A 19,262-nucleotide genomic window follows, 5' to 3' on the forward strand; every position below is an offset into this window, starting at 1 on the left:
ACTAGAACATCCAAAGGCGAAGTACTGTTATCTTGCTGAGATTTTACTTATGTAAAACTAAAAAGTAGCTTATTTAAAATGTATTCAGAGTAAAAGTTACCGAGTTACTGGAAAGAGAACGTTGATCTTTCCGATGCAATTCTAAAAAGAGAGTTCAAACTAGATTCATGGAAATACATTGCATTGAGAGCTTCACAATTGGCTAATTTATGATTGTCCACTTTCTGATGCTTATGGAGCGCCACAAAATTGATGATCGGATGTGATTTTAAACGTAGGTAACGTTCTTACGTAAAAGTAAAATTACAGACTTTAAAAAATACTCAAAAAGGTTACTTAATTACAGGAATAGGAGTAAATGTAATCAATTATGTGCTTCGTTATGGACTAACACTGCTGACACCTACAGTAAAATCACCATTGTTATTGGACACAAAAGCTAGTTTGAAGGCCTAATTTGTTCTCACACTAACAAGGGTTAAAGGTTATAACCCTCCTGAACCCAAGAGAGTAGACATGGATTGGAGGAAAACTCATTCTGCGGAGGAGACTTATGTCCTCCTTTTACAGTTATTCCCACAATCTTCCTCACTGTGAAATTGCATTGCTGTGGCTCGTTAGTAGAACGAGCCGCTCTCTTTCTGCTTTGTTTTGATGCTCCCTGCCTGTTTTTCTACCAGTAAGAGTTTGTGCCCAGCGCTCACCGCCAGCTACTTATTCACATACACAAAGATGCATATTACCCTCCAGTAATAGGCAGGAATTGACTCCTTTATGTTTAAAAAAAAACCTACACATTACAAAACGGCCTTTTTTTTTTAATGCAAATGTCTTTCCCACCTGTGGGGATAGTGGACTCAGAGCATTGAATTGCAAAGCACACTAATGCATGTACTTATAAGCTGAAAAATCCCTTCCTCCACTTCTCCCCTGCAGCATCGTTCTTCACACCTGGCTGGCATTATTACATTATCATACATCCATATGAGCCGGAAGATTTCCCCCCCCAAAGGACGTGGATGCATAGATGCTAATCTGTGTAAAAAATGGTGATGATATTTGGATTGATTACCCATTGAAGCGGGACTGCTATGGCTAATCAATGGGCTGCATGTAGGAGCATGTAATATTAATTAAGCTACAAGTGGGACAAATCTTCCCAGGAGGATGGATGATAGAACGCTCTCACAGGGCCGAGCGAGTCGACCGCGGACCAGTTAGCCACACTTTAATTTCCCGCGTCAGCACTTCATTGCTGTTCAATCTCTGATGAATCAATGCAGGTTGATTGTTCTCTCCGCATTAAACCACAATCCCTCTCTCTCTCTCTCTCCTCCCCTTTCACACGGAGAGAAAGAAAGATTCCCCTCAAGGTCTCTTTGATCTTCGCTCGCAGAGATGTGAGACACGTTTGGATGTGATTCAGTTTGACTGCGGGACCTTTGGCGTGCTGTGCGCTCTGGAATTTTGCTGGTTCCCACTGTCAGGCAGCTACTGTACACTGTTCGGAGAGAGTGTTTTGAAACTCCAGAAGTTGTGGCAAATGAGCCGCTAAACGGAGAGAGAGTCAAAACTTTTCATGTACGGATCACACAAAGGGTCTCAAAACGTCCCTTTGTGCTTCAAGACGATATAAATAATTCATTGAAGCCTTAAATAAAATAAAGTTTGGAGATATCATGAGGCACAACAAACTGAGGGCTTTAAACCTTGAACTGAGTAGTTTGAAACATGTCCCTCGTTGAAAAGTTTGACGTTAGCCGAGTGCATCTTCCAAATTATCTTCACCAACTCCAGCTACTATCAGTCCAGTGTTTCCCTGGCTGGACTGTAGCCTGGGTGAACTCTCTCAAGGTCTATATTGGTCAAACATACAGACTAAAATACCTCCTAATCTCCAAACTACAGCCATCAGCTATCGAAGGAATGTTTCCTTTTAAATAACTGATTGTGGAATGTCCATTTTTTGATGGTGGGTTGTGCCTTCTAATTGGCTAAATGCATACAGACTGTGGGACTGATTGCCTGACAGCTCTTGGTCCCTGATTGGTCTCACCTGAGGAGATGTTGGCTATATCTGTCTGGAAGGTTCTTTGTTCCTCAGTTTTACCTGATGAAGGTCTAAGGACCGAAACGTTGTATCAGTAATAAAGTTTATCTCTTGTCTTGCCTATGGACATTTCCTCCTACGCACCTGTCTACAAGAAACTGAAGGTGTGCATGAGCCTCTACAGTCAAGAATTGAACTCCTTTTAAATAACTGAAATCTGCTCTGCTGCCATGTTGCGTTTGCATTGCGTCGAAATGTTCAGGCTCAAAAATCACCAAGATTCAATTGTCCTCATATAGTGCATTGAAATAATGAGAAATAAAGTTCTTTCTGGTATATTCACTCACATAAAACAGTCATAAAATCAATGGGAATCCACATAGTGACGAGTGTCAAACATGCTCCTAAGACAAGATAATTGTAACCAGTGGTGGAAGAAGTACTCAGATCTTTTACTTAAAGTAAAAGTAGAAATACCACAGTATAAAAATACTCTGTTACAAGTAAAAGTCCTGCATTCAAAATGTTACTTAAGTAAAAGTACAAAAGTATTAGCATCAAAATGTACTTAAAGCAACAAAAGTAAAAGTACTCATTATGCAGAATGGCCCATTTCAGAATAATACAGTATATATTATGTTATTGAATTATAATTATTGATGCATTAATGTGTAAGCATCACTTTAATGTCACAGCTGGAAAAAGTGGGGCTGATTTCCACTACTTTATATACTGCTGGGTAGCTTATGAGTTGATTATGTTTTGTATTAATAATCTGAATCTGCAAAGTAACTAGTAACGTAAGTTATCAAATAAAGGTAGTGGAGTAAAAAGTACAATATTTCCCTCTGAAATGTAGTGGAGTAGAAGTATAAAGTACATTAAAATGGTAATACTCAAGTAAAGTACAAGTACCTCAAAATTGTACTTAAGTACAGTATTCGAGTAAATGTACTTAGTTACTTTCCACCTCTGATTGTACTATACTAGCATCTGGCTGTAGTTTGTTTCTTGACATTTACTTGTTGTATTACTTAGAGGCCTAAGCTCTGTGCATATTGATGAACGCTGGTCCAGACGCTTTTTTCCGCTCTGCTGCTCTTTCAAATCAGGAGGAAACTCTGACGCCACGCTGACGGAGACACAACACACACACACACACACACACACACACACACACACACACACAGCGCTAAGCGGAGTTCGACAGTAACTCTGACGCCAATTAACGCCGACACCGGCACCAGCGAGCGGTTACAGTCAAACAGACTCGCTCGCAGCTCCCCCGCCGCAGAAGGTAGAAAGACCCGTTTTTCATCTGCTGCCGAAGCTCAAATGTTTACTTACTGTCACAGCTCATGCGCTCGGGGGGGGGGGGGGGGGGCGAGCTCGGTGGCTTTGGAGTGTTTTCCCTTTCTCTTCCCGCGTAAGACAGCGAGAGGACTAGAGAGACGAAGAAGTAAACAGGCAGAAGTAGAAGGCAGAGTGTGTCTCAGGTGTAGCAACTCGGCTTCAGTCTGCATTCATTGACTGAAAGTTTGGAGTAGAGGGGCTGCAGAAGAAGGGGGGGGGTGGAGGTTTCTTTCTCTTTCTCTTTCTCTTTCTCTCCCCCGACTGAACTTCTTGTTCTCTTCCACTGTCTGTCGAACATTTGTTAAATATTAATTCGGGCCCTCGAGAGATGGACCGCTGCTTAACGGTATCATCGCTCAATGTGCAGCGAGAAGAAAGACAGAGAGAGAGAGAGAGGAAGGGAGGGAGAGAGAGAGAGAGAGAGAGAGGGGAAAAAGTTTCAGTTCACTTTACTGTGTTTACTTATATTACTTATATATGGGGTTTTACACTGTGGCGGCGGGTTCTCAATCATGTGCCAGGGACTCCAAAGAGTCTGCGGGTTTTCAGTCCAGCCAAACACTAGAGCAGCTAATTGCACTGATTTAACACACCTTCACCCAGAGAGGAGGAACTATGTAGTGAAATGCTGCTGTAGTGCTGGGGAGAGTATCTATGTTCCCAAGGTCCTATGTTCCCAGGGTCCTATGTTCCCAGGCTTCCCAGGGTCCTATGTTCCCAGGGTCCTATGTTCCCAGGGTTCCCAGGGTCCTATGTTCCCAAGGTCCTATGTTCCCAGGGTCCTATGTTCCCAGGGTCCTATGTTCCCAGGGTTCCCAGGGTCCTATGTTCCCAGGGTTCCCAGGGTCCTATGTTCCCAGGGTCCTATGTTCCCCAGTTCAATATTCTGTTAGCACACATTAACCCTCCTATTGTGTTCGGGTCAAATTTGACCCGTTTCAAGTTAAAATATTTCATAAATATTATCCAGTTTTTTTTATTGGAACAAGGCTTCAAAACAGCTTTATAAACACAACAAAACCAATGGTTATCATTTTATTTGGTTTTGAAGGTCTCTAACGCTAACCCTAAACCCTAACCTTAACCCTAACCTAACCCTAACCTCCCCTTAAGTGGAAATAAATTCAATCCAGACCACGTGAGTTGAATGCCCAGACCAGGGGGTTCTTCTCGAGGTTCTCTTCTTTCCTTCAAGACAACAGGAGCGAGGTGCAATCTATCATATGGTGGATGGCCAGTGCCTAACCTGGATAGCTCTGATAAAAAGCCCTTCTGTTCTTTGAATCAGTTGAGGTCAGAGCTCTGGGTAAACATCTACACACAACCAACCTAACCCTAACCCTAGAACTGGGGAACATAGGACCCTGGGAACATAGGACCCTGGGAACATAGGACCCTGGGAACATAGGACCTTGGGAACATAGGACCCTGGGAACATAGGAATGACTCCGTGAAACCAGCAGACTCTTGAGCCTCGATGGCACATCATTGAGAACCGCTGCACTATGGCAAGTCATAATTACTCCCAAAAAAAAAAAGCTTCTGGCATGTACAAATTATATCATCATATTATATCATTTAGTAAACAAGATGTAAGCCGCGTTGAGCTCAGGGACTGAACAGCATCTGTCACACTGTCAGCCTAAACATCTGCTCAGAACACCCAGCGTTTGGTTTTGGGTTACGACTCCTCCTTCAAGATGACACCACGCTCACCCCCGCTTCTCTCCCGTTTTCCGACGAAGACCAAAACTTCCGCCTCGCTCCTTTCTTCTCGTCTTTCTCAGTTTTCTGGAGGGGAGCCAGGGAGGTTAAGCCTCTCCGTGTCCTCGCTGTATCCCCTATCCGGTATCTCACACACACAGACAAACGAGCACTCCGGGCCTAACTGTGTGTGACGGGCTTCTGGCAATGGAGGATAATTCACACTCAAAACATACACCACAGTATATCTCTCCACCCCACACACACACACACACACATATCATACACCCGCTTTCTTCTGCTCAGTTTAATAAACTGGCACGACCGAGTGTGCTGAATATCGTTCTCGTACACACACACACACACACGCAAACCGCAGTGGCGAGATAAGATAATGCAAGATGAAACTTCGGTGATCCCTGTGGGGAAATTGGGTCATTGCAGCGGCGAAGAATAGGATATAGATAAGAATAAAACAAATAGAACAAATAGGACACATTGAAGATAATGCAACGAAAAGAAAATATTGAAGATAATATTGAAGATGGAAGGCAGAACTGACTGCCGTTGCGTGGTCCGCTGGCCTGTGTAATGCTGATAGCGGTGTGATCAAAATCCACTGTTTTTGTTGTTCTGCAGTATATTACCATGCAGCATGGCTGAGGCTTTACATATTAGGGTTGTTGTCTGATAGCATGTCAGATAGACGCTGATGCAAGGCCTTTAGCTGCTGTGTAACATTGCAGCAGGTCTTAAAGCCCCAACTATCTAGCTCCAGTGTAAAAGGCTAGTTTATAGTACAACGATTTATGATCGCCTGATGGACACCGCTACAAAGTCAGCAACATTTTGATTTCAATACTGAGAGTATGGCTTATCATTTTGAAATTTTGACTTAATTTATTTCTATATATATACCTGGATGGCGAAGGTATGTGTGCTGGTGTATGTGGATGTGTGTGTGTGTGTGTGTATGTGAGTATGTAGTTTATGTATGTATGTATTTGCACATGTACATCTTTATGTATACATTTTTATTTTGTCAATATTATTATTATTAGAATTGTATAATTTATTCATTTTAATTTCTGTCTATTACTATTTTTAATTTGTTATTTTTATTTATTTATTTATTTTTTCTTTCTTTTTAACTGATTGTATGTCTGCAGTTTTTTTTAAATTAATAAAAAAATTAATAAAAATTTAGATTTTGGGCGCTGTCGCTCATAAAAAGTATAAACACTAGAGCGATTATAGAACGCAACGCAGAGGTTCAGTCATTTGCTCTCATCTAGTTACTTTACTTTGTTACTATAGTTCTAAATAGCAACTACTTTACTAAGTTAGTCTTTATTAAAAGTAACTCAGTCGAGTGCTTTCAAGTTACCCACTTAAAAACCTCACAACCTTTATGTCTTCTGGTGATGTTCTCACTAGTAGGCTATAGAAATCATCACCGAGTACACTGCTGTTATCTACTTATCTGTTATCTACTTAACAAGCTGCTTTCATTTATCCGGGGTCTGATCGTCTTTATGGCAAACTAGTATGATCACAGAGGCAGCCTTGATTAGTCATGTCTGGTCTAAAAAATAAACAGCGGATAGCGCTCGCAACACATTGATAAGTGCTTTCAGTTCTCAGATGTAACAGGTAACAATAATGTTCTTCCCCTGTTCTTCCATCAGTTCAAAGTCATGCAAATATTCCCAGGTTGGAAAGTTTATTGTTGTGTCTGTTCTGAAAGTGAGTCGGAGCCTACAGACTCCAACCAGCTGCTGCAGTCTGCTTTTAATAACACAATGTAACGAAATATATATTTTTTTTAATTGCACTAATTGAAAATTTAACCATTTGAAAGGAAAATAATAATAATACAGTTTGTAATCTAGTCTGCAGAATAGCCTAATAACATGTTATGTAACTGCTTTTGCAATGTTATTTTTCACTCTTTCTTTTTAAATAAGAAGTTTCATTCAAGTAAATCTATTGTCTTTATCCAGGTCTAGATAAATAGCATAAATTGTCTCCTCGGTGTACCTTTTATTCTACAGTCTATTACAAAAGTACGGTCTTCCAGAGCTGTTGATGACCGTTTAATTTTAGCTCAGAGAATTAATCGACGTTCGGATAAGAGAGTTCCAATAATGTTGTCATGACAACTGAGCCAGCGATGGGGTCAAAGTTCAATCCAGTTTAAGTCTCAGCGATGGGCTCAACGACCATCGCAACGATGCCAGATCACCTGTCACTGGAAGTATAAACAACATGTCATTGCGACCGACAATAGAATATGATCATAACCGGTGCTGATGATCATAAATCGCTGTACTATAAACTGCCCTTAAGAGGTAGAGGTGTGGACTTGATTCCCTGTGACCTAGACTTGAGTTGGACCACCCAGCTGCAGAAATAGTTAAATTTTGGTATATTTATTTCAGTAGAACCAAATTATATAAAACATTCATCATCTATGTGAACTCAGTGTAGTACTACCTATTACAAGGGAAAACAACATTCTGCTCCAATTGATTCTGACCATTATATTGTCAGAAAATGTGGTAGATTTGGATACATTATGATTTATTAGGACTTGAAACCAAAGTTATAGACTTGTGACTTGGGGCTTAAGACTTGGGACTTTACTTTGGACTTCAGTGCCAATACTTGAGACTTACTTGTGACTTGTAAAACTGTTACCTGCTCCCATCTTTGGTTAGAGGGTAGGATCTTAAGCCTGGGTCACACTGCAAGACTGTTCAAGTCTAACGAGACAAGGGGTTCATTCACAAACATTTTTCCAGAACAGTTCACTGTAAATATTATTACAAAATAGGTGTTGTATCGTTCCTTGCTTCATGGTAGAGAAGCTACAGTTTACATTTTTATTGCACATGTATTCTGAGATGACATTGTTAAATAATAATTTTGTATTTCACTTAATTTGTAATGAGATATGTGTGTTGATCCAGGCATGTTGCCATTTTGTACCATTTTGTATGAGGTTTATTCCTCCAGATAAACTTGTATAGCAGCTTATCAAGTGTGGAGCCAGTGGAGGTGGAAATCTCATGTAAACTAAATCTAGGTGAGTGGGCATTCTCGTAAAAGTGGCTTCCGGTTCATTCTCTTTTTTTCCTTCTTCCTTGAGCTAAACTCCCATTGGCTGTTGGGCAGGTTTACTTTCATATTTCAGGCTTGGCCCGCTTCACTGGACCAACCAAATCAAACACGTTGAAAGAAATCTCGTCAGGCCCCGACTCACACAGACAGTCGGGATGATTCAGTTGGGCTTAGAATTGGCGTTAAAATCATCTAGTGTGACCTAGCCTTTAGAGCTCAGCCATGTCTTACTGTGTCTGGGCTTGGTCCATTGGGCTTGGGCCAGCCTTAAACCTCCAGTCTCTCAGATGAAACGGGAATCTTTGACAACACCTCATTTGCATCTTAAAAGAGCACCACTTCCATCAAAGTCGCTTTGCTCCTGCAGTTTAGCCTTTTCCCCGAAACAATTAAGCCATTCCTGTGTTTTTGCTCTCCCATGTGGTGTAGCATCAGAAAATGTCTTGACTCGTCTCTGCTGGCCCAGCGACTTTGTGAACATGTTGACAGTGAATGAAGTCTACAGACAGAGGTAGAGGGGCAGACATGTATGCATGCTGTTGGTTTTGTGAAATAGAAAGGAGGAAATTAATGGGATTTTGTATCGGCCAGCCACAACCTGCGGAGCTGACTAGAGCCTGGAAGGAGAGGGGAGTGAAATGAGAAAAAGGAATAAAAATATAGAGAGAGGGGGGCCCAGACTGGGAGCTGGTATCTGAGCCAGGGCATGGTTAATAGAAATGGAGCCCGGTGCTATACTGCAGAACTCCGGATCTTCTCTGTATGCTGGTTGAAAGGCTGGGGATGTGACCACAGAGGCAGCATTCAGCTACTGTCAAACTCCACTAAAGGCGCTCTGGCTGCTCCACAGGGCGCTTTTATTTTGAAGGAGGCGCAGAGGAGAAAGGCGTTTGGATGAGACTTATCAATATGCAGAAGTATAGCTTTTTCACTATGTGTGCAAATGTTAATTAAAGTTGAGCTGAAACAATACAGTAGACACTCAGTAAAGTAGGTTACAATTATCTGCTTTTTGGAGTATGTCATTGTGAAAAATGTATAGGCATTTTTGATTGAACTATGTGGATTGCCATTCATTTTCATGATGTTTTACATGAGTCAATACACCAGAGAACAATGTCAGTTTTATTTGTGGAGGTGTCCGCCATTGAGAATTGAATCTTGGAGATCTTTGAGCTTGGATGCGTCCATCAGATGTGAACTCAACCCAAGGTGAACGCGATATGAACGAAACAGAACGGCATCCATTGATTTCAAAGGAGACATTCTCTGACGGCTGTAACAGAGCCTGAGGATAACAGGAAGGACACTGAGATTGGTTTTCTGGGTCTGGCTGTGAGGTTTATTTTATCACCGAGAGCTCCACTAATTCCAACATAAATTATGCCCCATGCTATGCGCGGTCCTTGGTTTCCCATTCCCCTTTCGGTGGTAAATCCAACAGTTTATAGAAATAAATGGCGTTTTTCGGGGCAGCACCCGTTCACTCTGCTGCCACGGCGACTTCGGGCTCACAGTCGGTCCCGCGGTTCACCCGCTGAGACGGGAGGCAGATACGGGAGTCGTCCTCCCTCTCGACCCGCGCTCAATCCCCGCCCCCCCCTTGCTTGCCCCAATCACTCTGTCCTTCTCTTCCTCCCTCCCTCCCTCTCTCGCTCCATCTCTCTCCATCCTCTCAAGGAAGCCGGGAGGAGGTAGATTTGGAGCCCCGTACAGTGTGAGATCTGATTCCCTTTTTAAGCTGCTCCGTGGCTGTTTGATGAGAACTGTCGGGGGGGGGGGGTTCGCTCTAAATCCTGCATATATTACACACAGGAGGCTTAAAACACAAGAGCCTTAGTCTTGAGGGCTTAATGCCACGGGGGTTCGTGACCACCGGGGATTAACCCTGTATTAATACCTGTATTTTCAGATACAGTGACTCACACTGTATCTGAAAATACAGGTATTGGCAGCTGTTTGGAGCGGCTGTGTCTTCGTTCTTCGTTTCACGTCTCGTCTCTTTTTTTCCGCGGCGTCGGATGTGCGCGCAGGCGCCGTTACCTGTTAAAATAAGCCTCCGACATCATCCCGGAGCTTAACGCCTCGGCAGACTCTCTCAGTCTTCGTGAAGGTTTATTAAGTCTGTAATCGCTGTCGGCGAACCCTAACTCAGGGGGGGGGGGGGGAACGCGGTTACATGAACAAATTCTGCTAAATGAAGTTGGATCATTTGAATACCCCCCCCCCCCCTCCTAACCCAACCCAACCCATCCAATGCAGGGCTCTCCTTCCTGCATATTTGAAGGGGGGGGGGGTTGTAAGAGCACCGGGGGTATTGCGGGGAGTTTCCACGGCGACACCCCAGCATCCCTCAGGCTCACTACGGTGATTACCCCGGCAATACAATCAGCCTTCACTTCCCCTACCCAAATTAGGCGGCAAATGCAATTACTATGTACAACATGAGGAAAAAGGGAGAGAGAGCGCGGCGGCAGAAACCAAATCTAATTAGAATGCTGCAGATTTCCTCTTCCTTCCTGCTTTTTAATTTCAGTTCTGAAGGGCCCTCCAGCCAGCCCAATCTGTTGTCAGCACAATAGAGTGCCTATGTGTAAAAAAATTTATGTTAAGTGCACCAGAGGCTTGTTCGAAGGATAGCGTTAAGAGTGTGCTGTAGTTAGATTTTGTGGGGATCACGTTTTGGATTTAAGAGAGATCGGGCTTCCAAAACCCCACCACCCCCCAGGCGGACTTACACACACGTATATTCCGTCTGTGTGTGTCCAAGGGCTTGAAATGAACACCAACGCCAACCTGCCAAATGGGGGTAAAAAAAAAAAAACTGGCTGTGAGAGGGACTGTCATTGCCACTTGTGCGGGTTTGTTCCTCTGATCCGGTTTCTGTGTGGAAAGAAAAATGTCTTTGGAGTGTTCATCACCGGTTCCCTCTGTCTTTACCGGTGCGTGGATTGTCATGAGGTCGAATGACGTAACGGCGGAGCAAGATGGATAAATGATTACTAACGTCAAAAAAATGTTAAGTGAAACAGTAGAAGAAGAGGAAAGAGAAAAAAAAACATCTAAAGTCAGTGACCTTGAGGAGGTGGAGAGAGAGAAACAAGAAAGGGCGAGAAGCAAAGACCTTGAAGATTTAATGAGAAATGGCGAGCAGGTTATGACCGGCTTGTTTTTGACATAAAAAATAACACGTTTTGCAAAGAATTTTTAGAAATGGATATTAGAATGTTTTACAGTCTTGGATGTTCCTTGTTCACGGTAAAAAAGTGAATTTTTGAGTTAAGAGTTAACATGTCACCTCTGAAATGGGCCAATCAGAACACAGTCGGTTTGTGATGTAGAGGGCTGACTTTATTGCAGTCTTACATTTTTGGGCAGAGGGAGGGGGCGGGGCCTCTAGTGGTGCCAGCCAATCAGAGCAGTGGCTCTCTCTGGCTGCTAGAAACACGCCCCAAAATGGCTATAGCTCTGTAGGGGCACTAGAGATTAATTTACTAAAAAATACTTGTAAATTATTTGCAGGTGAGTTTCATAGACTCAGGCTAACGAAAGCGGGTAAAAAATAGTGGTTCGTGAGTGTAAAAGGTAATTTCAAGCCTTCTTGATGACATATGGATTAGTCATCAACAGTAATTAATTATACAGAAAACCATTATCTGCTGGAAGACATGTGGCATCCAGAGGCAAGATGGAGAGAGAGGTGGATGGAGAAAAAGGTGGATGGAAGTAGATGGTAGATGTACACATATATAGTACATCTGCATCTCCACATACACATACACACACGCCTATGAGCATCTGTGCTCATATCTCCCCGCACTCTATCACTTGAGAAGCCTGGCTCAAATAATATTTATTCATTTTTCAAATTCAAAGGGGCTTTATTGGCACAAGAATAAGTTCCTACTGCCAAAGCAAAAACAAGTAACAGACTGTCAACAGATTTAGGTAGCGATTTGACATAATCTGAGATCCTCATTTTTTACATTTTGTCTCCATCTTTGTTGCCAAGCGCTCATTGCTGTGGTGTGTCTGCACTGCGAGATCACCTGTCAATCAAACAGTGTGGGCGGAGCTTGGATTTTGAGTTTCTGTAGGTGGCGCTCTTTTCTTTGTCTGTACCTTAATGTCCCGCCTCTCTATAACAGGTTAGAACATACTGTATTTTGCTGCAGGTGTGTATGTATCTCTATCTATCTCTCTCCCTCTCTCTCTCTCCCTCTCTCTCTCTCTCTCACACATCTACACTCCTTGTGGGCTCTCCAGCCTTTCCCCCCTCGAGTGTTGGTGGTGTGTCAGTGGTCAGGTAGAAGAGATTCTCCTGGTGAATAATTGATGGTGAGACATTGTTCAGCTGCTCTGTTAGAGCTGAACTCTCTCCCTCACCTTTGCCCTTTGCTCTCTCATTCACAGAACCAAGGCCAAATAAGTCCACGGCAAAGCAGCCGGGTTTTTGCGATATGACACAAGCATAGATTTTTGTATGAGGGCATCTGCAGGTTTCAGAAAGCCAAACATAACAGTTTTTAAGAGCTTTTCTACAGCTACTTGGAATTAAATTTTAAGATCAATTTAAAGAAAGCTGGCAAACCAGCCTATTTCTGACTGAACATCGCTAATGAAAGTTCCGAATTAGAAATGTGCAGGAAATTAATTGTTAAGCGACATGAAGTCCAATTTTGTTTAGTAAAGCAGACAGGGTGCATATTGTACTACTACATATTGTACCCTGTTCTGGATTAATTAGAGTGGAAATGCAGCACAAAGAAACCTGTGGTGAACATGGTGAAAATAAGACCTTTAATAACTGTATTTAAGACATTTAATTACTTTTCAAATCCTTCAATTTAGATTTATTATAGGACAATTCTAAAGACTTTTAAGGACTTGCGGATACCCTGAACAAGTAATGTATAATGTTGTTCGGCTTTGGCATAAACCCTGAAGAACCCCTTGACACAGTGAAAAGACTAAGGAATTAAATTTAGAAAGACAATAACATAAACAATAACAAGGCACAAGGTAAACCTTATTATCCATTCAGGACTGATGTTGAACACGTTGTCTATATGTCTCCATAGAGCTTTGCATTCTAGACCATGACGGCTCAGTCTAGTGGCTGTTGTGCTTCAACTTTAGATTGATTGCTCAATTAGACTGCTGACAACTCGTTTTTAATTGCTATTCAAACAGCAGCATTTGCTCCAAGATTAGAGATCTGCCGCTGCCGCAATGAAAATCACCCGGCCTCCGCGATGATGGATGCGCGGGATAGTACAAATCATTTGGAAAGTGACAATGCTGTTCTTCTGTGGAGATAAAAGTCTCGGAGAAATGCTTGTTGAAGTGGGAGGAAGGAATGGATGGAGAGAAAATGAGAGAGAAGAATCAGTTGGGCAGGGATAGCCATCTAAGTTTTACGGTGCCAGTCACGTTTTATTTCACATTAAGGTGCATTTTGCCGCAAAGACTCTATGTACTTTAGAGGTTAAAAACAAATTGAGTTGAGATTTGATTAATTAAAATGGAGGGAAAAAGAGGAAAGAAGAAGGGAGGAACAAATGAGGACGATAAAAACAGACCATGAAATTAATGGACTGACGATGATACAAGATGTAAAATCAAAAACACATTAACGGGCACCCGCTTTCCGGAGTCATTCTCAAGAGCTGGAGGTGGGGAAGGGGGATGTGTGGAGCAGAAAATGTGCGTTTTCAATCCTTTCTGTAAAAGACTGGAGCTGTTTTCCAAAGGGCTCTGAATGAAAAGCAAATGCCACCTTCGGATCTTCTTGGAGGTGGAAACTGTTTAATAACCTATGATGCGATACGGTACAGTACGATGCAATACAGTATGATACAATATAGTACAATACGATACAGTATGCTACGGTACAGTATGATACAGAACGATACAATACTGTACGATACGATACTGTACGATACAATACAGTACGATACATTACTATACGATACAGTACAATGCAGTACAATGCAGTACGATACAGTATGATACGATACTGTACGATACAATACAGTACGATACGATACGATACTGTACGATACAGTACGATACATTACTATACGATACAGTACAATGCAGTACGATACTATACGATACAATACAGTACGATACGATACTGTACAATACAATACAGTACGATACGATACTGTACGATACCATACAGTATGATACGATACTGTACGATATGATACAGTACGATATGATACTGTACGATATGATACTGTATGATACCATACAGTACGATACTGTACGATATGATACAGTACGATACGATACAGTACGATACGATACTGTACAATACAATACAGTACGATACGATACTGTACGATACGATACAGTACGATATGATACTGTACGATATGATACTGTACGATACCATACAGTACGATACGATACTGTACGATACGATGCAGTACGATACGATACTGTACGATATGATACAGTACGATATGATACTGTACGATATGATACTGTACGATATGATACAGTACGATACGATACTGTACGATACAATACAGTACGATACGATACTGTACGATACGATACAGTACGATATGATACAGTACAATATGATACTGTACGATATGATACAGTACGCTACGATACAGTACGATACAATACTGTACGATACGATACAGTACGATACGATACTGTACGATACGATACAGTACGATATGATACAGTACGATATGATACTGTACGATATGATACAGTACGATACAATACAGTACGATATGATACTGTACGATATGATACAGTACGATACAATACAGTACGATATGATACTGTATGATATGATACAGTACGATACTGTACTATACGATACAGTACAATACGATGTGGTACTATACGATACAGTACAATACGATGTGGTACTATACGATACAGTGCGATGCGATACAGTACGGCACAATACAGTACAGTATGACACAATACAGTACGATACAGTACAGTACGGTACGATACAGTATTATACGAGACAATACAGTATTATACGAGACAATACAGTATGATACGAGACAATACAGTATTATACGAGACAATACAGTATGATACGATACAATGCGATACCATACAGCACGATAAGATACAATGCGAACCATGCTTTATAGAAGCATGTGCATCAGCTAAGTGTTAGTGAGGGAGGAGAGAGGTGTAGGTAAGAAAGAGAACTTAAGAGGAAAGACTTTAGAGAAGAGAAAAAAGTCTGTAAATCCTCTGCGTGTATGTGTGTGCATGCGTGTGTGCATTTCATTCACGTTGCCTCTGATGAGGTGACCTCTGTGACCAAAATCCTTTTCATCTTTTACATAACCAGGTTAAAAATCGGCCCACCCCCCCTCCATCAAATCCCTCCTCCGCCCCGGTCTCATCTCTGATAAGCCGCACGCAACCCAAACAATGAGACATGGGATAAAACAAACATCCAGGCAGCTTAGAAAGAGAGGGGGGGGAGGAAGGAACAAATGAAAGAACAGAGGCGTGAATTTGGGATAAAGATGAGACGGGTGGAGTTATGGGGTTTGGTGAGGTCAGGCTTTTGTCGGGGAGGCCAATCCCTGTTTTTTTTCGAGTCAAAGCCTTATTTGTCTATTGTGTATACAGGGAGAGGGAGGGACAAAATAACAGAAAAATGTGAATGTGAATATCATGTATCTAATAAGGAGTAGGGATAGCCTTTGCCTTCAGAGCAGCTTCAGTCCTCAAGTATTGAACTGTGTGTAGACCTGTGGCCATTTTTGGCATATGTTGGCATGATTTTCCAGACTGTTTTTGGGCTCATTAAACAATTTTTGCCGTTTTTGTGACCGCTGCTGCTATAATTCCGTCACCTTCCGGCCCCTTTGGAGCTCTGCTAGTCGCCCCAGGTTGCTTTGAAAACTCACATATAGAAGTGGTGATTGTCAGACCTACTTTAAAGTGGACACATACTGCCAGTTGGCATTCAAGTTAATGTGACTGGCCTGTGTAGCTGCCTTTGTAATTGTCATTTAGTTACTTCAAAGCAAGGGCATACAATTCAGTTCGCCTTTGGGAGGGGACACACTCTGGATCACACCCTGGGCAGCAAATCACACTGACATATTATGGGTATAAGTATTAGGAGCCTAAATGGTACGGTATTACACTTATCCACTTTATATATCATTACCACCGGGAGTATAATTAATGTACAGGTCCTCTGCTACTCAGTTTGTGATACTCTGTATACTCATTGCTATGCATCAGAATTAACCATCTATACATATGTTTAAAGTTACAATATTCACTTATTTACATATATTCTTTATGTAACGGCACAGATTATTTTCTACCTCTCCTCTTTTTATTTTACTTTTTAAGTATTTATTTATCCTATTTATGTATTTATTTTATTTTATTTTTGTTCCTTTCGCTTGTTTTATCCTCTCTTTGTTATTAATGTATCTTTACTTGTCTCATCCTTGCATTATTATTGTTGTCCAGCTGTCTACCCCACATAAATCCCTGTTGGAGGTTGGTTGCTACCTTTCACGTTAAAATAACAAATAATTAAATAATAAAATAAATATAGAGAGAGTGAGAGAATATAGAGAGAGTGAGGAGAATTATTGGTCAATGTGAAATACAGTAAGACATTGTTAAACTGAACCCTGGTCTAAAGGGCGATTGTTAATCAATTTGTTGTCAAAACACCTTTAAAGTCCTTTTTACATGTGTTTCCATTATTTTGTCCTACTGTGGTATTATATGACACAGCAGTCTGCCTTCCTGTTTAATCCTGTCTGACTTAATAATCATTTATTTATGCACGGCTTCAGCTTTAAACATCTATTAAAGCCTCGACTGTTGTACTGACTGTTGTTACATAGTGCATCTAAGTGTGTCCACATACAAGCATGCAAGGAGGAATTTGCATGGTTGATGTCCGTGACTGTATGCCTATATACGTGCTTTAATTACCAGAGCTCAGCTGAAGGTTAATTGTCTTGCTATGTGAGGATAATTACTGCCATTGTCAAACACTGCGCGCAGATGCAGATCACAGATGCTTTGGATTATCTACATTATTATCAGATGATCAAGCCAATTTGCAATTAATAAAGGAAGGTAGTAAATGTGTGAGGAATATAAATAGATCTGAAGCAACACATGCAATTGCAATGCAGTACTGTATTGCCTTCAGACAAACGTTGGGGTCAATGCATGCATGAACTCATCAGTTCCAATTCAACTGAGGAATTGGAATTTGAAAAAACCTACAGGAAACAGAATTGGAATTGAATTGGAAATTAAGGAAGTTGTGTTTAATTCAATGAAATTCTGTGAAATTCCATGTTTTTTTGTTTTTTCTTACCACATATTTGAGATTACACATAGTGTTATATATTATCAATACTGAATATCATAAAATGTTAAAGGGACCTTTTGATCCATAACTTAATTGTAATCCATACATTATGATTGAATGTATTCGATTTGTTCAACTGTCTTTTATTTGATTCATAATGTTTGATTTACAATGTTTAACGAGTGAAGACAGACTCTCTTTTCAAATCTGTTTCCTGTCATTCCAATTCAGTTCCACCAGTTCTGTTTCCTTAGAGCTGGGTGCAATTCCAACTCCAACTCCAGCAACTGAATTGGAATTTACCATGCATTCTCAATTCAATTCACGAATGGCCCCGACCCTGCTTCAGATGCTCTCATCTCTCGACCAGATTGAAGAATATTTTTTTTTGTATTTTGTTGTGTTGTTTTTTGTCCAAACACCAGTTGATTTGCCTCATTTCTCAACTGATTCTCTGATCTTCTGGGTAGTGTTTCCCACTGTGAGTATGACATAAATCAAACATGGCAGCAGTATGAATAGAGCGAACCGAGCAGTACGAGTGGAATGACCGAGCGGGTGGTCTCGTGAAGGCGCTGTTGAGGTTGTGAGCACTTAAAGTCGGCGCTGAAGCCCTGCAGCCTCATTAGATTGACTCAAGATGGCTGCTGTTGGAGGCAGTGGTCGAGGTGATGGATTGCCGTGGCTCCATTGTTATCTCGGCAGGAGCCATCCCAGTCAGCATCCTGCACTAAGCTAGGCTACACAACTAATGAATCACCACACATAAAACCTTGTTTTTTCTTCCCCTCCCTCTCTCTCTCTCCATCTCTCTCGCTCATTCAATCAATCAATCAGTCCTTTGCTCTCTTCTTGTTGTCTGCCTCGCTCCTTGTTTCGCCGCTTCTTGTAAACAGCGGCGTCTTTCTAAAAAAATCAATAGTTGTAAGTCAGTATCCACGCTCCATCTCCTGTATGCTTTCTCATTTTTTTACCAGTATTAAAGAAAAGGTCATGCAACATATACAAGCGGTTTTTTTTTGTGTGCACACATATCATACTGTATCTGCCTATCTGCCATCTTTCTGTAGATCTAAGCACATGGAGTCCCGATCTACCTCCGCTCATGTTCAAAAGATATCGCTAAGCTTCCATATGCTCGCGTTTCCATGGCAGCCCTCATGTTATCACCCAGCTGCTGGAAAAAAAAAAAAAAAAGGGGGCGAGATTGTTCTATCAAAAAACATCACGCCTGGTCGGCAATTGGCTTCGAGGGTTACTCTGCATCCATACTTGAAGCTGGAGCTCGGCAACATGACGGATGATGTCAGGAACAAACAGACAAACAGGTGTGCATACAGTGCTGCTGATGGACTGGACAAAAGACACAAACTCACATAAACACACACACTTGTCTTGCTATACTTGTGAGGACCTTCCATTGACCACATTCATTCCCTAACCCCTCACCTCTAACCCCAAACTAACAGTATCCTAATCCTAATTATTATCGTAATCCATCCATTCTAATCTTAATCCAATTTTAATTCAATGTTAAGTGCAGAAAAGTCCTCACTCCAAAGGTCTACGACTAGGGATGGGACGATTTGCTTATCTCACAATACGAAGCGTGATATGGGGTTCGCGATTCGATACGACCACAATACGATGCATTACGTAATAAATAAAAGTTTATTT

The 19,262-nt window shown here is 41.5% G+C and overlaps 1 protein-coding gene across 1 annotated transcript in view; it reads left to right on the plus strand.

Annotated features, from left to right (window-relative positions):
- kcnd2 (potassium voltage-gated channel, Shal-related subfamily, member 2) overlaps nt 1–19,262 on the plus strand; it is a 142,675-nt gene that overhangs the window by 62,286 nt on the left and 61,127 nt on the right. The gene's annotated exons all lie outside the window — the stretch shown is intronic.

This window comes from Centroberyx affinis, unplaced genomic scaffold, assembly GCF_046629955.1.
Source record: "Centroberyx affinis isolate AG114_WGS23_722 - 3 ecotype Tasmania unplaced genomic scaffold, CSIRO-AGI_Caff_v1 ptg005118l_1, whole genome shotgun sequence".
Lineage (NCBI taxonomy): Eukaryota > Metazoa > Chordata > Actinopteri > Beryciformes > Berycidae > Centroberyx > Centroberyx affinis.